The sequence below is a fragment of the Castor canadensis genome, chromosome 2, assembly GCF_047511655.1.
Source record: "Castor canadensis chromosome 2, mCasCan1.hap1v2, whole genome shotgun sequence".
Classification (NCBI taxonomy): Eukaryota; Metazoa; Chordata; class Mammalia; order Rodentia; family Castoridae; genus Castor; species Castor canadensis.
The window spans coordinates 44,389,813-44,404,247 of NC_133387.1; the positions used below are offsets into that span (position 1 = coordinate 44,389,813).

Here is a 14,435-nt window from a genome sequence, read left to right on the forward strand (position 1 = left end):
CTAGAACAGCATCTTATCTGCTGTTGACATCTGCAGAAATTTTCCTGAAGAATATAAGTAGTCAAAGAAGTGAATTTCCTCTTAAATTTCCCTGAAATAACTAGTGAGCAGTAGAAGAATAATCTTTAGTTCATTTTTTAATTATCGTGTGTCAATGTTCCCACCACTAGGTGGCAGTCGTACCCTGAGTAGTTATGAAAATGAAAATGGAGAGATTTTTGTTGTGTACAGGCTTCATAGTTCTTTGTTTGGTTGACTGGATATGTTTCAGGGTGTAAAAGAAAAAAATCAGCAAATGTTAGGCTTGACATAATATTGTGTCAACTGTCTTACTCATTTCGGCTGATTCATTTGTAATTAGAGATATTACTCAAAATTCCTAGGTTTCTTTTTTAAGTACATCATTGTGGAACTTAAAAGGAAACGGAAAACCTTTCTGGTTGTGGGAGGTTAGATGTGTGGGGGTGAAGGTAAGGAGTAACCTTTTGTTGCTTCACAGAATGGTCAATCTCCAATTCTTGACCTAGATATTAGATTGACACAAATTCTTCCAAATGTCAGATTTTCTCTTGGTTTGTGACTTAACATCCCTCCCTATGAAGAGACTCAGCATCCATTTTCTTTCTTATCATAGATGTCTTTCATGTGTTTGCAACATCTACCTTCCCAGTAAGGTAGGCTTCTAAGCTCATAGAAAGTCAGGACAGAAAAGTCTCTTAGACATGATGCAGTAAAACTCACTGACCTTAGAAAATCAAGACTTCAGGACAGTAAATAAAATTTTGCAAGGTTTGGTAGCTAGATACTGGTGAGTGTAGGCTACGTTTGAAGTTTTCTTTCTAATCATGCCAGTAATTTCTTTGTCTTTAGCACTTTATTTAGAGGGTGAGGAAAGTAAAGTTGGTATAAAAAAAAACAAACAAAAATGAAAACAAAAAAGCCGTTGTCTGCAGGGTGTCCTGCTGGTCACCATTTTATTTTCTGGCTCTTAATCCTCACAGTAATAAACACACAGATTTTCTTTTATAGATGAGGAAAATGACACCACGTTAGATAACTAACTTAAGGTCAGACAAGGAAATGAAAGTCAGAGTCCTGGAAAATATGCACAGTTAATTTTTTCCCTAAGAGACAAAAAAAATAGCAAGTTGAAGAGCATTCCTAAGATCTAAGATTGGCAAAGGGATTTTCATACTAACAGCTCTTCTGAGATTTACTCATTCATTTAATGGTTATTGAGTACCTCCTAAGTGCCAGATAATAAAAGTAAACTTATGATTATTGTGGAAGACAAGAATTCCACGTGGAATTGTGCTTGTTTGGTTTGGTTTGGGTTTTTTTTGGGGGGGAGCAGTTGCTAGCTTGGTGAAGATGAAACAAAAACCAAGTCCTTCGTCATTTGGTTTGAATGTTGAAACATTTCCCACCATTTGGTGTCATCAATTGGTTGATTCTGGAAAATATGGTTTTAAGAAAAATCCTTTGCCATGCTGAAGTGGATGGATCTCTGCCTTACTTCTGAATCTGACGTGCACTGGATTTAATTTAATAGCTGAGCATTGTGTGCTTAGGATTTAGTGAAAGAATATTTTTTTTTAAAGAAGTCTATCTTCAAGTGTGTATTTGATTAGGCTGGACTCTCCTTGAGGACAGGGACCATGTGCAGCACCTGGCCCTGATATAGCCCTCATGTCGACGAGGTTCCTGGCACTGAGTTTGAAGGGCCAAGCTCTCTTCTGACTTCTCAGCATTCCGACCATATGCTGCTGACTTCCTGGTGTTTTAGAAATTGATATATGTGGTTATGCAGGTAAGCAGTTGCATTATTAATCTGGGGCTTGCTGCTTTCTTGGGAAGGACTTTAAATTGTGAAGGTTTTTGTTCACTTGGAGTTTTTAACATGGAATTAAACTCCAAGTGAACTTGAATGTCTTGTCCTGGTTGGATTCCATGTTAAACAGAATCTCCACTTACCTCTCAGGAATGTATTACCTAAATGTGGTTCGGAGTCATCCGGATGAGTGACCCCGTTGGGACGGCTCTGCAGGAGCCACTGTGGGAGCAGGAGTTTGTCTCCTCAGCACAGCTCCTGCCTTTACATTTCACCTGATGAATCCTGAGCTATAAATGCTGTTGAGGTCACACATTCTAGACAGAAATTCTAATTTTACCTCATGATGGTGACAACCCCCCCCCCCCAATTTGGTTTCTTTAGTATGCATTCAATTGTTGCTTCATTCATTCAACAAAAGATAGAGAGGTCCAATCATATGCCAGCAGCATACAGAAGAATAAAAATGGAAAAACAGATCACTGCTATCCTGCCTCGCTGCGGTCATTTGGGTATAGAGCAAGTAAAGGAGTATGGTGAGCAGTTGTCTGAGGTGGCACATAGTGCCATATGAACATTTACAAGGGGCATCCTGGAGGAAGTAGCATTCAGACAAGAGGTAAAGGAGAAGCAGGAACGACAGCAGAGTTTCCTGCTGAGGAGGAAACTTGGACAAAGGCCAACAGGACATTTGGAACCAGAACAGAGAAGGTGAGGTAGGTGTAGAGACAGGGGTGTCCAGACCAAGGACTTGGAGAGGAAAGGAAGCAGAGCCAGAACAGAAGGGACATCTGTTCAGGAGTGAAGGGAATGGAAGAATGTTGAGAAGGGGAGGGTTGTGATCACGTTAGTGTTCTCATGTGGAGAGGGCACTAGATGGAACCAGGCATTAAAGCTGGGAGAGCTTCTAGGATGCTTTTGCATACCAACAAATCATGGTGTGACTATGTCACAAAGAGGGAAGTAGACAGAGAGAAATTCACTGTTCTGACCTCTGTAGAGTATCACTTTAATTAGAGTTCTTCATTATTTTTAGAAATAAGCAGAATAAGCATAAATAAATAAACAGCAAGTTCTAGTGTATTTTAACCTCCAAAAAGCTTTTTTCAGTGTTTTCTAAATGTCAAGAAACCTTTTTTAAATAGCACACAGTGATCAGGACTAAAATGATGAATGAAAAACTTAAAATTAAACAAAGCAAATGATCTGTTTTCTTTTTGGCACCCTTTGAAGCACATAGTCTGAGGACAGCTCTCAGCATCAGCATTAGGATTTGTAACTAAGTGTCTGTATGAGGGGCTAGAAACACAAAGAAAGAGAAGAGCTTGATCCCAGCCTTCTGAAAGGAACCCTGCAAGTCATCTGCTCCTTGTCAAAATGACCCCAAGGAATGAGATACCTGGGGAGTGTGGCCACGCGTATATTCTCTCCAAGAGCAGATAACAGAAACTGGTGGGTGAATTTACACAGGCAGAGCTAGGTGGCTGTGTGCAGTTGGAGGCACCTCCTGACAGTGTGATTCACCCTGGGACCACGAGGTATTTTACGAGCAAAGTTACAACGTGTGATATATGTGCCCTTTGAAGGCTAAGTAAAAGGGTATAATTTAAAAATAGAAGTCAGCTTCTCATAGCAGATTACATCAGCTGAAGTTGTAGCTCCAGCAGAGCCTTCACAGCCTGATACCCTGGAGAGAGGCCTCCTGTGGTCAATTAAATGTCTTGTTTTTCTTGAAAGTCAGAAATGGGATGGCCGGTAATTATTCTAAATGGAATAAAAGCTGTGTTAGGTGTAAGGAAATCGCTCTGAATCCTCTAAAGAGATAGTGTGGAAATGTATACGTGGACATTTGTAGGAGTCAGAGTCTTCTTTAGACGGTACAAGGGAACCAGTGTTTTAGTGAGAGCCATTTATTAAATGGCTTAATTAAATCCTACAGCATTTGTCTATTGTTTCATCTCATAGTTCAAAAAGATACCTTTAAAATATTATAGAAAATATGAGTGATATATTCTGGTAGCCACAGGCTTGTGTCTATTTAGAATAGTGTTAGGTTTTTGGAGACCTGTTATTCCACTAGTCATATCATCAAAGGACATGTTACTAGGAGCAGGTTTATTAGTGAATGTTGGCAGCTCACTACATAGGACCTCATTAGGGCCATCAGTTAGTGCTGTCTCCATGTCCTAATTGTAAAGGTTTGGGTCTCTAGAGCTTGGTCAAAGACTAGTAAATAGCAGTATTGATACTGGAGGGTCTTTTTTTTTTTATTATTGTGAACAAAGACCTATTAGGTTAATTAATTTGACAGTTTCATTAATTACTGCTTAAATCATTGGTCTTTGTCAGAGGTCAGGCTCTTTTAGCAATTGAGGGCAGGTCCCATGGGTGTTGAAGACACCCGACTCCAAGTGATGCAGGAGTCTCACTGCTCAGCTGTCTCCCTGCACTGTGATAAAGGCCTTGCCTTTATGCCTGGCCCATCATCTCTGACGGAAACCAGTTTCTGTTTCTGTTCAGTGCTCAGATAAGTCTGGGTCCACAAAACATGTTGACTGGAGAGCATTTCAGGTTTGGGTCCCTACCAATGTTAAGTAGCTAAGTAGTACCTTGACTCTCAGTGCTTTGCTTAATTCACATATAAAAAGAAAAGGGGTACCTGACTCCTTTGCCTCCTCTGTCTCTGCTCATTCTCCAGTTCTGTACACTGGGTTGAGTCCTTTTATGAGGTGAAAACTCCTTTCATAAAATTAATACTCTCTTAAATGTATCTGTTTCATAACCCTCCATTTTCATTGATTGGTTCTGGTGTGCTTATTGTTTGTTTTGGTTTGGTTGTTTAACTAGGGCACTTGTTATTTGTGGTCCCCAAGCAGATTGAATCTAGCTGCCAAAATGCCATAGGAAAAGCCTGCCATTTTCACATGGCACACTCAGAAGGGAACAAATAATTATACCCTTGCTCTCAATTCTGAATTTGATGAGATGAAGCCTGTGGGGTTTGTGTGTCTTTATTGATTTTCTCCCACTGAACTTGGTAAATAGCAAAAATTAGTTTCAGGAAGAAAATGAGATCATTTAGAATAACACGTATGAGACAGATAACTCTGTCAGAGCTAGTGGCTGGCTGACTGACTGAGCATAGAGAGAATGGAGCACATGACCTCAGAGTCAAGTTCTGCTCTGTTCCCAGCCCTGCCCATACCAGCTGTGACTGCTTAATAGGTCTAATAAGTCTATTGTAAATTTTTCATCTACTAAAGGCTCTCTCCAGCTGTAACATTTTTATTATTTGTTCTCTACATGTAAAATATTTTTAAGTTCATCCATGGAAAAGAATAGCACTGGAGCACATACACATACTTTTGTCATTGTAGTATTTTCCTGCTACCTCAAGTAGGTTCTGGTCTTGCCTAGTCTAGTTATTGTTGCTTTCAATCTTAGGTGTTGGGAAATAAGAACGTTTCACTTATAATTCTTGGGTAGAGGAGACTGTGATGTTTTCAAGTTGATAACACTCATCTCTTGTACAGATATTAATAGTTTTACAAGAGTCAGCCCTATGACCCACTGGCCAGCCACCTGATTTTATATACAAAGTTTCTATTGGAGCATGGCAATGCCATTCATTACTACTGTCTATGTCTGCTTTCACAACACCATGGCAGAGCTGAGTAATTACAGCAGAGGCTCTGGGACTCACATAGCCACAAGTATTTACTCTCTGCTTCTTTACAGAAAACACTGTCCTGGCTGCTGCTTATAGCCCTCTCTAGCTGTAGGTTGAGATTGAGAACTTGGTTATTTGTTAAATTTTTAGCCAAGTGTACAGTTGAGCAGCGCTAAATATATCCATATTGTTGTGCAATGGATCCCTAGAGTTTTTTCACGTGGCAAAACCAAAACTCTACATCCATTAAACAGAAACTATTCCCCTCTCCCTTCAGTCCCTGGTAACTACCCTCCTACTTTTAGTTTGTATGAATTTGACTACTTTAGATACCTATATCCAAGTATATGAGTCATACAGTATATATGCATGTGTCTTTTTTATGATTGCCTCACATAAGGTAGTACAATGTCCTGAATGGTTATAACCTTCAGGTTATAACATGTAACCCATGTTCAGCCCTTTTATTATACCATGTCTTGTTTATCCACCATCCTCCGATGAACATTTAGGTTGCTTCTATCGCTTGGCTTTTGTGAATATGGAAATTGGCATGCTCCCTGATTTCCTTTTTGGAATATTCCCAAGTCCTTAAAAAAATAAGTTCATACAAATGCAGAGGTGTATACAGTTTTAAGATACGATATTTTAGATTAGTGGAACTTCTACTCCCTAAATTTGTAATACTTTTGATGTTATTACATGGTTAAGAGAAATACTAGGAAATGGGTCTAGGTGTGGTAGCATATACCATAATCCTAGCTATGCAGGAGGCAGAAGTAGGAAGATCATGTTCTAAGGCCAACCTTGGCAAAAGAAAGACCTTATGTGAAAAATAAACTAAAGCAAAAAGAGCTAGCAGCATGGCTCAAGTGGTAGAGTGCTTGTGTAGCAAGCTCAAGGCCATGAGTTCAAACCCCTGTTCTGCCAAAAAAAAAAAAAAAAAGAAAAGAAAAACCTTAAAAATGGCAATGGATAGGACCAGGGGACATAACTAATTAGCACATACATCTCCCTTAGTTCAGACTCTAGTCCATTTTTATACACTCTATATAACCAAAATCAGATGAAACAGAAGGTCTACCATTATAGACATTAAGGACATTGAAAGTTACAAATTAAACTTGGATCACATGGGAAATAAGAGTAACTCTGATACTTGTGCCCTCATCCAAAAACAAAAGGAGATTGGACTGGAGGTGTGGCTGAAGTGGTAGAGTGTCTGTTTTGCAAGTGTGAAGCCCTGTGCCACCAAAAAAAAAAAGAAACAAAAATAAAAGAAGGAAAAATACAAGAATATAGAATTAGGGTTTTAATTCAACATGCTCACATTTATTAGATGCCAGTGGTTAGAAATTGTTCGTCCATATCACAGCTATTGGCTTTTCCCTTCAGTAAACTTGGAGTAGAAGCGAGCAAATCATTTAAAACATTCTCAGTAAAGAAAGATTGCAGTAGAAATAGAGGTGAGGGTGACCTTCACATCTTCATGGAATTGCCTTCTGTGTCATGACTCTGGGAAAGCATGCTGGAAGACAGAGGAATGTTCCCATAGACAAACCTGCATGGAGAGCTGGGTGTGTGAAAATGTAAACTGGGATGTGATGTTCACTCGTATTACTGAGTTATTGTCTGAAAACTTCAAAGCCTTTATTATAATACAATACAGACAACACACTGTGCTTAGCTTTTTATTTGACAGACATTTGCATAGTATAATCTTTGTGTCTGGCACCATTACAAATAATTTGCTAGAATAAACTCATTTAATCCTACCAAGTGGATAAGGTTATTATCACCATTTTTCAAATGATGATACAGGCATGGAAGAAAAGGACCATGCCTAAGGCCACCCAGCTCACCTAGGAACCCAGGCAGACTGGTTCAGCAATCTGCCCTCTGCCCCCTGGTACCACACTGCATCCTCCTTATGGGGCCTCATATTTCCACAATTGACACCCTCATTTTGGAGGCAACCTAGATATCATCCCCATTTTACACATGAGGAAATGCAAAGACTCAGGGAGCTAACAACCTGATTGTGGTTCCAAGCAGTGCAGTTTCAGAGCTCAATCTTCAAGCCTCTTCGTTTTTCCCTTACTTAGAGAACACTGTAAATAAATAAAACTCCAGGGGCCCATGTGCTCAGAGTACCATTGTTCCTGAATTACAGGCCAGCAGGTCCCTATCCTCAGGGCATAATACTAGGCAGGCCACTGGACCCACTAGCAATGCTAAGCCTTCCCTGTGAGGGAAGCTAAGAAAGGAACCCCTTCCAGGGTGGCAGTGAGGATTACAGGACATGATTCATGGGAGACACATAGAACAGTGCATGGTACAATGCACGTTCTCAGATAATGCTATCTATTTTTACAGTTGCTATCTTTATTCCTGAATCTTCAAGGGAAAAAAGTTAACATCCAGCAAAACACATGCTATGTTAACCATCCTTGTGGGGTTCTGGCTGGGAGGGTAACCTCAGCCTTGGATTGCCCCCACAATACAGCCTGGAGGAAATGGTGTTTGTTACTCTGGGTGGTCAGAGAATTGTCAAACAAGAGTTTCCAGGTCACCACTGGCTTCCTCTTCCACAATTCAGCTCTCTCCAACCTAAGAAGGAAACAGATGACTCCCAAGTGCCAGATTGTCCTGGAAATCACTAATCCAAGATTTCCTCACTGCTCTTCTGTGTCTGCCTTGAGCTGCTGAGATCCATGTCTATTTCACTTTGAAATTACCTTTGGCTGCTTGTGGTTAAGTAACTCACCTTTGTGTTCTCAGCTCTGTTTCCCCCACTCTACAATCTATTTTCAAGTGGACAAAGTTTTTGAAAGAAAAATTGGCTGTTGAGCACAGTTCTGCATTTACAAACGAACAAGCTAAGAAATTAAATAATAGTCTCTTCATTTTGTGCCTCTTCTACTTGATACTTGATACACATTCACAGTTTTTGTATTATTTCTGTTTTTATTTAGATTTCTTGGCCAGAAATATTTAAAGCTAAGCAAATAAAATGTTCATGTGTGTGTTTATATCCTGAAAAGCTTTAGGTTATTTTTGTGCAAAATAAGTAAATATATTTATACACATCCCTAAAATAACAGGGAAATTCAAGTATGTTTCTATCGCATCCTGTTCTGTTTCCCAAGCCGGAGGTTCATCCTCAGCTGCTGCCATTAGTCACTTTCACATGCAGGAGTTCTCCGGTTTCTTATGATTCTTCTTCCCTCTCATCCTCACTGCTATTGCATGAGCTAGGATCATCCTTGCCTTGGGGCATCAAAGTTGACTCCCATCCGCCACAGGACTGCTAATTCCAATTTTGTAACATAAAGCCAATCATGTCATGCTCCTGGGTGAACTTTATACGTATGGCCCCATCTGACAAGTCCGAACCTGGGGTAGCCCTATAGAGCCTTCACAGCACGCTTTAACCTATCACCCTCTTCTATCTTTCCTGTTGAATGATCCCCTTGCTGCCCGCCTCTCCTGCCACCACCACAGACATGCATACCCCAGATTTCCAGCCTTGTTAAAAGCTATGCCATTCACTTCATTCTTTTTCTGCTCTTTGCAGACCTTGCTTTTCCCACCAGAAATTTCCTTCTCCTTTCTTTCGTGCCTGTAAAGCTCTGAGGTATCATTGAATGTCAAATTACCCTAGGGAGCCTTTGCTGACTGTCTAAAGCAAATCTGTTACCCTTTCCCACTGTTTGCTTTGCACTCAATACATGCCTCTTAGCCTGTTATGCAATACATGTTTCAATAAGTATTTATTTATCAAATGAATGAATTGGCAAATACATAGTCTTATAATTTCCTTGAAGGCAAGAACAGGGTTTTATACATCTTTGAACCCCAATTGCTTAAGAAATAAACCTAACATGCATCTTATAAATGTTTGTTTTATTGAATGAAATTTAATTCTACCAATGAAAAACAATGTGACTTGAGTGGATAAGCAAGGATTCACTTGATCTTAACATCCTAGAATTTATCATCTATACATATAAATTCATAATTTCCAGTCTAAATTAAGAGAAAATATTGGTATGGTTTTAAATAAGCATTTTTTATAAATACTGCAAGAGTTAATGTATTGGCTTAAAGTAGATTTTTCTAAGGGTGGAATGAGGTAGAAAGTACCACTTCAGTCTTGAGAGGTATTGAATCTTTGCATATGGTATTTCTCTGATTGTTTGAGGGGAAATCTTGCTTAACTCTCAAGTTTCAGAGTACACTCTAGACAAAGTGAATTATCTAAGTGTAAACTGATCTAGTCCAAGATAGCTTTCATTTTGCCAGATTGTCTACTTTTCTTCCTGACTTACGTGCACTGAGTGCCATAAGCAAGCCTAGCTTCTAGAGTTTCATAGACAGCAACACACAGAATGTTTTACCCAGTGGAATCATCACATTCCAGGTAAAAAATACTGCTGTGTATTGACCTGTTTCATAGGAAAGGCTTCTCCGTGCCTCAGCAGCTAGACACTTTGGATGAATTCATTATTTCCTTGTTTTCATCATAGTGTACTTTTGGCTACAGGGTTAGGAATGCCAGCTGCCTGTGACAACTATCCCCCTCCTCTCCAACCACAGACTGTTCCATTGGTCTCTCTTTCTTTTTTGGTAGCTCCTGAAGAAGGTATCATCTTAGATTATGGGTAATGGAAAATTGCTGTTTAAGTAGTATGATTTACAAGTTACTCTCTCATGTCTTTCTAGTCTGTCTCCAAGTCCGTCATAGCTACACATCCCTCTAGATTACCCTCTTCCTTTTGGTTAAAGCTCAAATATCACCTGGTCCTTTTATTATCCATGATCAAAAAATTTTAATCATCTTCTATAATTCACTATAAATAAACGCAGTGTGTTAGCCCACCAATGGGTTAGCCTATCACTTTCATTTTAAAGTATTTATGTTTAAATACTTTTTATTTTTAAATTGTATGACTATTTATTTTTAAATGGCAATTTATTTAGATACACAAAATGGAATGTGGCTTTCATATAATTTCAAGCAGCATCAGTGTATCTACAATTTCCCAAATAGCAGTATTTTTGCATACTATAAATGGCTTTTTTATATTAGAGTCAAAGGAGTTTTCTCCAAATCCATTCTTCTTTCCAGAATTTTGAATGACAGCAAAAATAGTGGTCTGATGGTGTCTAGATTATCACTTTTACATCAAACTTGATTTGAATATTGGTTATGAAGAGTTAATATTTCAGAGAGAATGATCTAGTAGCAATTGCTTTTGGAAAAAAAAAAAAACCTGTGTTCTCTGTTATGTCATTGAGAGATGCTAAGCAGTTTTGCATAGCACTTTTTAAATAATTGAATTATTTTTATTTTCCCTCAAAAAGCATTCCTAACAAGATTCATACAAGCAATATTTATCCTGAAATGGAATATGAGGTTTTGCAGGTCTCACTGTCTCTTAGTGAAGTTCAGAATCCTTTTACATCCCCAGTCATAAATCTATCCATGTTAGTGTGTAATCCATCAAAAGAATGACCAAAGAAAAAACTGGTATTTTCATTCATAGTTCTAAGATGTTTTTTAAAAAAAGATGCTAGATGATTCCTTGTTCTTAGAGAATTGATATATCCTTATGTAACAGAGAAATGAAAGAGTGGAAGCTTGCGTGTTATTTATGTCCTATCGGTGGGAACTCTGGTACATAGAAATATACCTGTATCTTGTCTACTTTCATCTCACTTCTCTCCAAGAGTGGTTTCACATTGCCTCCATTAATGATATTTTGGTAAATGGAAAACAACTTTAAGTTCTGCTACCCTTCAAGCATAAAATTTTTAGACCAATTCCAGGTATAATAAAATTATCACAAGCAAAAAGGTTCTGTTCAATCTTCAGCAATTTGCCCACACTTAACCATTAAACAAGGTCAATGAAACTCATAGATAGAAACCCTAAAACCTTAAATGAACCAATATTACATGAACTCAGGGAGCCCTAAAAAAAAGCAGGTTCTTAGAGCCACTGGTATAGCTTTGAAATAAAATTCCCACATGCATTACTCAGGCTCGGTGGTTACCACCACATGAAATATGATTTTAGAACTTGATAACATTTCACAGTTGATTGGTTCTTTCTATCCGACCACCCATCTGTCTGTCCATCTATCTTTGTAAATTCTCTCTCTAATTGTGATTCTGAGACAACTATTGTCATTTTGATGCTGACTCCTTACTATGGTTCTGATGGTGTCTGCTGACATTGAAATAAGAGATATTTTTCAAGATAAATGAGTTATATAAACAAACCAAGGGGTAAGAGTTTTTTCTACTTTGTTGTTTTTAGTAATTTCTGCCCTGACAGAACACTGCAGTGATTACAGGCAAAATTAGTTCATGGATATTTATTCATGACCAACATCTATAGACAAAGAGCCTTGAAAAATATCCACATACAAGGAGGAAGAACCATAGGTGAGAAGCATATAGATTAATATGTGTGAAATAATGAAGAAAATTCTCAAATAAGAAAGCTAAAAAGAAACTAGCAGAGTAAAATATATTCATTTAGAATCTTGTCCCATTTTCTTTCCATCTTAAATTAAGGGAGAGGGAGAAGACAGAGGAGCAGCTCAGAGTAGCAGTTGCTTCCAGGCTAGGACCAGGTTGAGGGGTGAGATGAGAGGAGCAGAGATAAGAATGACCTTGAGGGTTCACTATATATGCCTCTGAAATTTTTGAACCATGTGCATGTGTTATCTGTTAAAGTAATTTACATCAAAATAAGAAGAATTAATGAGATTAGAGTAAGAACAGACAAGATTTGGGAAGAAAGAATAATAGAAAACTCTCTTAAGCTGGCAAAAATTGGAAAGGTTTCTGTTTATTTTGTTTTTAATAATAATAAAGGGAAGAGAGGAGGCAGGCTGTGGGGGCAAAGATGGGAAGCTAAGTCCCTTAATGATGTCATTTGGGCAGCTGGATGGAGGAGGTGGAAGCATGAGGTCATTTTTGAAAGCCATGAGAAGGGAGAACCATGTGAGGAGGTTAAGTCACTTAAGGATGAAAGGATCAAAACACAACGCCTAAGGGAAACCCACTGAAGTCGTGACCGATGATGGGAATGTTTCTTGTAAAAAGCCTTCTCTGTTCTAGGAGAACTTCAGAGTTATGCTTATTCTGAAAGGAGGGGGAAAGGTGAGAAAATGAAAAGAGAACTTTCCCCATATATTCTCAACTTTGTCCTAGAAGGAACATGATCTGTGTTTTGCACCAGTGAGAATATAGAGAAAATCCTTTCCCAAGAAAGAATTGAAAGGGAAAAGACAGCTGCTTCAGAGAAAGTGGCCTTCACCTTTCCAACCCCCACTCTAGGGCCTTTGAGTTGGGTTGCAGCATCCTGCTGGCTGGCATTGAGACTCTTCACTTGGAGGTTTTCTGCTGGCTTTAATGCCTTGCTGTGTTCTCTACTTCTAATTCTCTCTCATGCTGTTTAATATGCTTTGACAAGGTCTTTCCCTACAGCATCTCTCTCAACTCCCTTCTCTAAATCCAGCCATTTCATCAGTTCCTTCTTATTGGTAGTCTTCCAGATCTAACTAAACCCAGAGTATATGTGTTTCTGTGAGCCCTAATTTTCTTACTAAAATTTTTTGAGAAGTACTATGAATTGCCACAGATCAAACTGATATCCCTTTGGCTTTGGAGTATTGGTCTATTACTAGTTTACTTTTTAATTGTCTCATCAGGGTGTCCTAATGCTCACGTTTTAAGAGGAAATTGAAATACATGCAGATTCTAAACCTCAGATCTTTTTGTGTGTACGTTATAGATTAGGCTTCTGCTAACAAAGTACATGTCAAAATAAGTACGACAGGGAAGGCATAAGGCCATAGTTCCCCACCACCAGGTTTTCCAGAGACTGTGAGGAGTACTTAGATTTCACTAGAAATTATCATGGCTACCACAAATCAAGTGTTTTAGAATAAGACCCCGAAAGCTTCTTTAATTTTAAAGATTTCCATATCTTCCTCATCCAGGCTGTGCATGCAATGCTTTCTGACCCTCTTTCCCCAAATCCTGCCAAGAAAAGCCAGTGATTTGTAAATTGAAGCTATGTCAGCTAAAGCTTTTATTGGTACTTATTATCTGGGCCTCCGTCTGCTTTTAATTCTCTACTAAAAGAACTAGTTTTTTTTTTAGGCATGTCTTCTATTTTAATAAAAAGTAACAGCTAAAAATGGTGATGGAAAGCCAGACAATGATTAGGTTTTGTAACTTAGACTCCTTCTTCCTTATACTTAGTGTATTTTAGGTTTTAGGCAAAAATCTCTTTGTGTACTTACTTGTCCCCTTCTCTCCCTATTTTGTTCCCTTTTTTGCTCACTATTCTGTTATTTCAGCTAATAAATCATGCAATTAAAGTTGACATTAAGAAATCAATGTTAGGAAAGTGTTTTGAAAATAAAATGAAGATTTGATAAATATTTTTACTTATCTTTTAATCCAGATTACCATTTTTAAGAGAATGTTAAGCATGAGTTGTTCATTTTTTCTCTAAAGATGTGTTTCCTAGTACAAAAGCACAGCAGATATTTAAACTCTGAAATGAATAATATGATAGGTTTATGTAAGATGATTAACATATTTGAATTTTTTCCCAGCTTAGGGTTTTTCTTAGCATTCTGCCTTATAGATTGATGTAACAACTATTTAAATATGTACATAATGCAGAATATTTCTGGTTAAATATTTGTAAAATGCTCTCCAGTTTACAAAGCTGTTTCATATTCATTACTCCATCAAAGCTACACAACAGTTCAGAGAGGGTATGAAGTCTTTGTCTATTTCACAGTTAAGACCATTGAGGCACCATAAGCCTGACTTGCCTACAACCACACATGTGAAACAGACTTCCAACCTGACTTTTCCAACTCCAAAGTCAGTACTGTTTCT

The 14,435-nt window shown here is 38.3% G+C and overlaps 1 protein-coding gene across 9 annotated transcripts in view; it reads left to right on the forward strand.

Annotated features, from left to right (window-relative positions):
- Ica1 (islet cell autoantigen 1) overlaps positions 1 to 14,435 on the forward strand; it is a 144,279-nt gene that overhangs the window by 42,189 nt on the left and 87,655 nt on the right. The gene's annotated exons all lie outside the window — the stretch shown is intronic.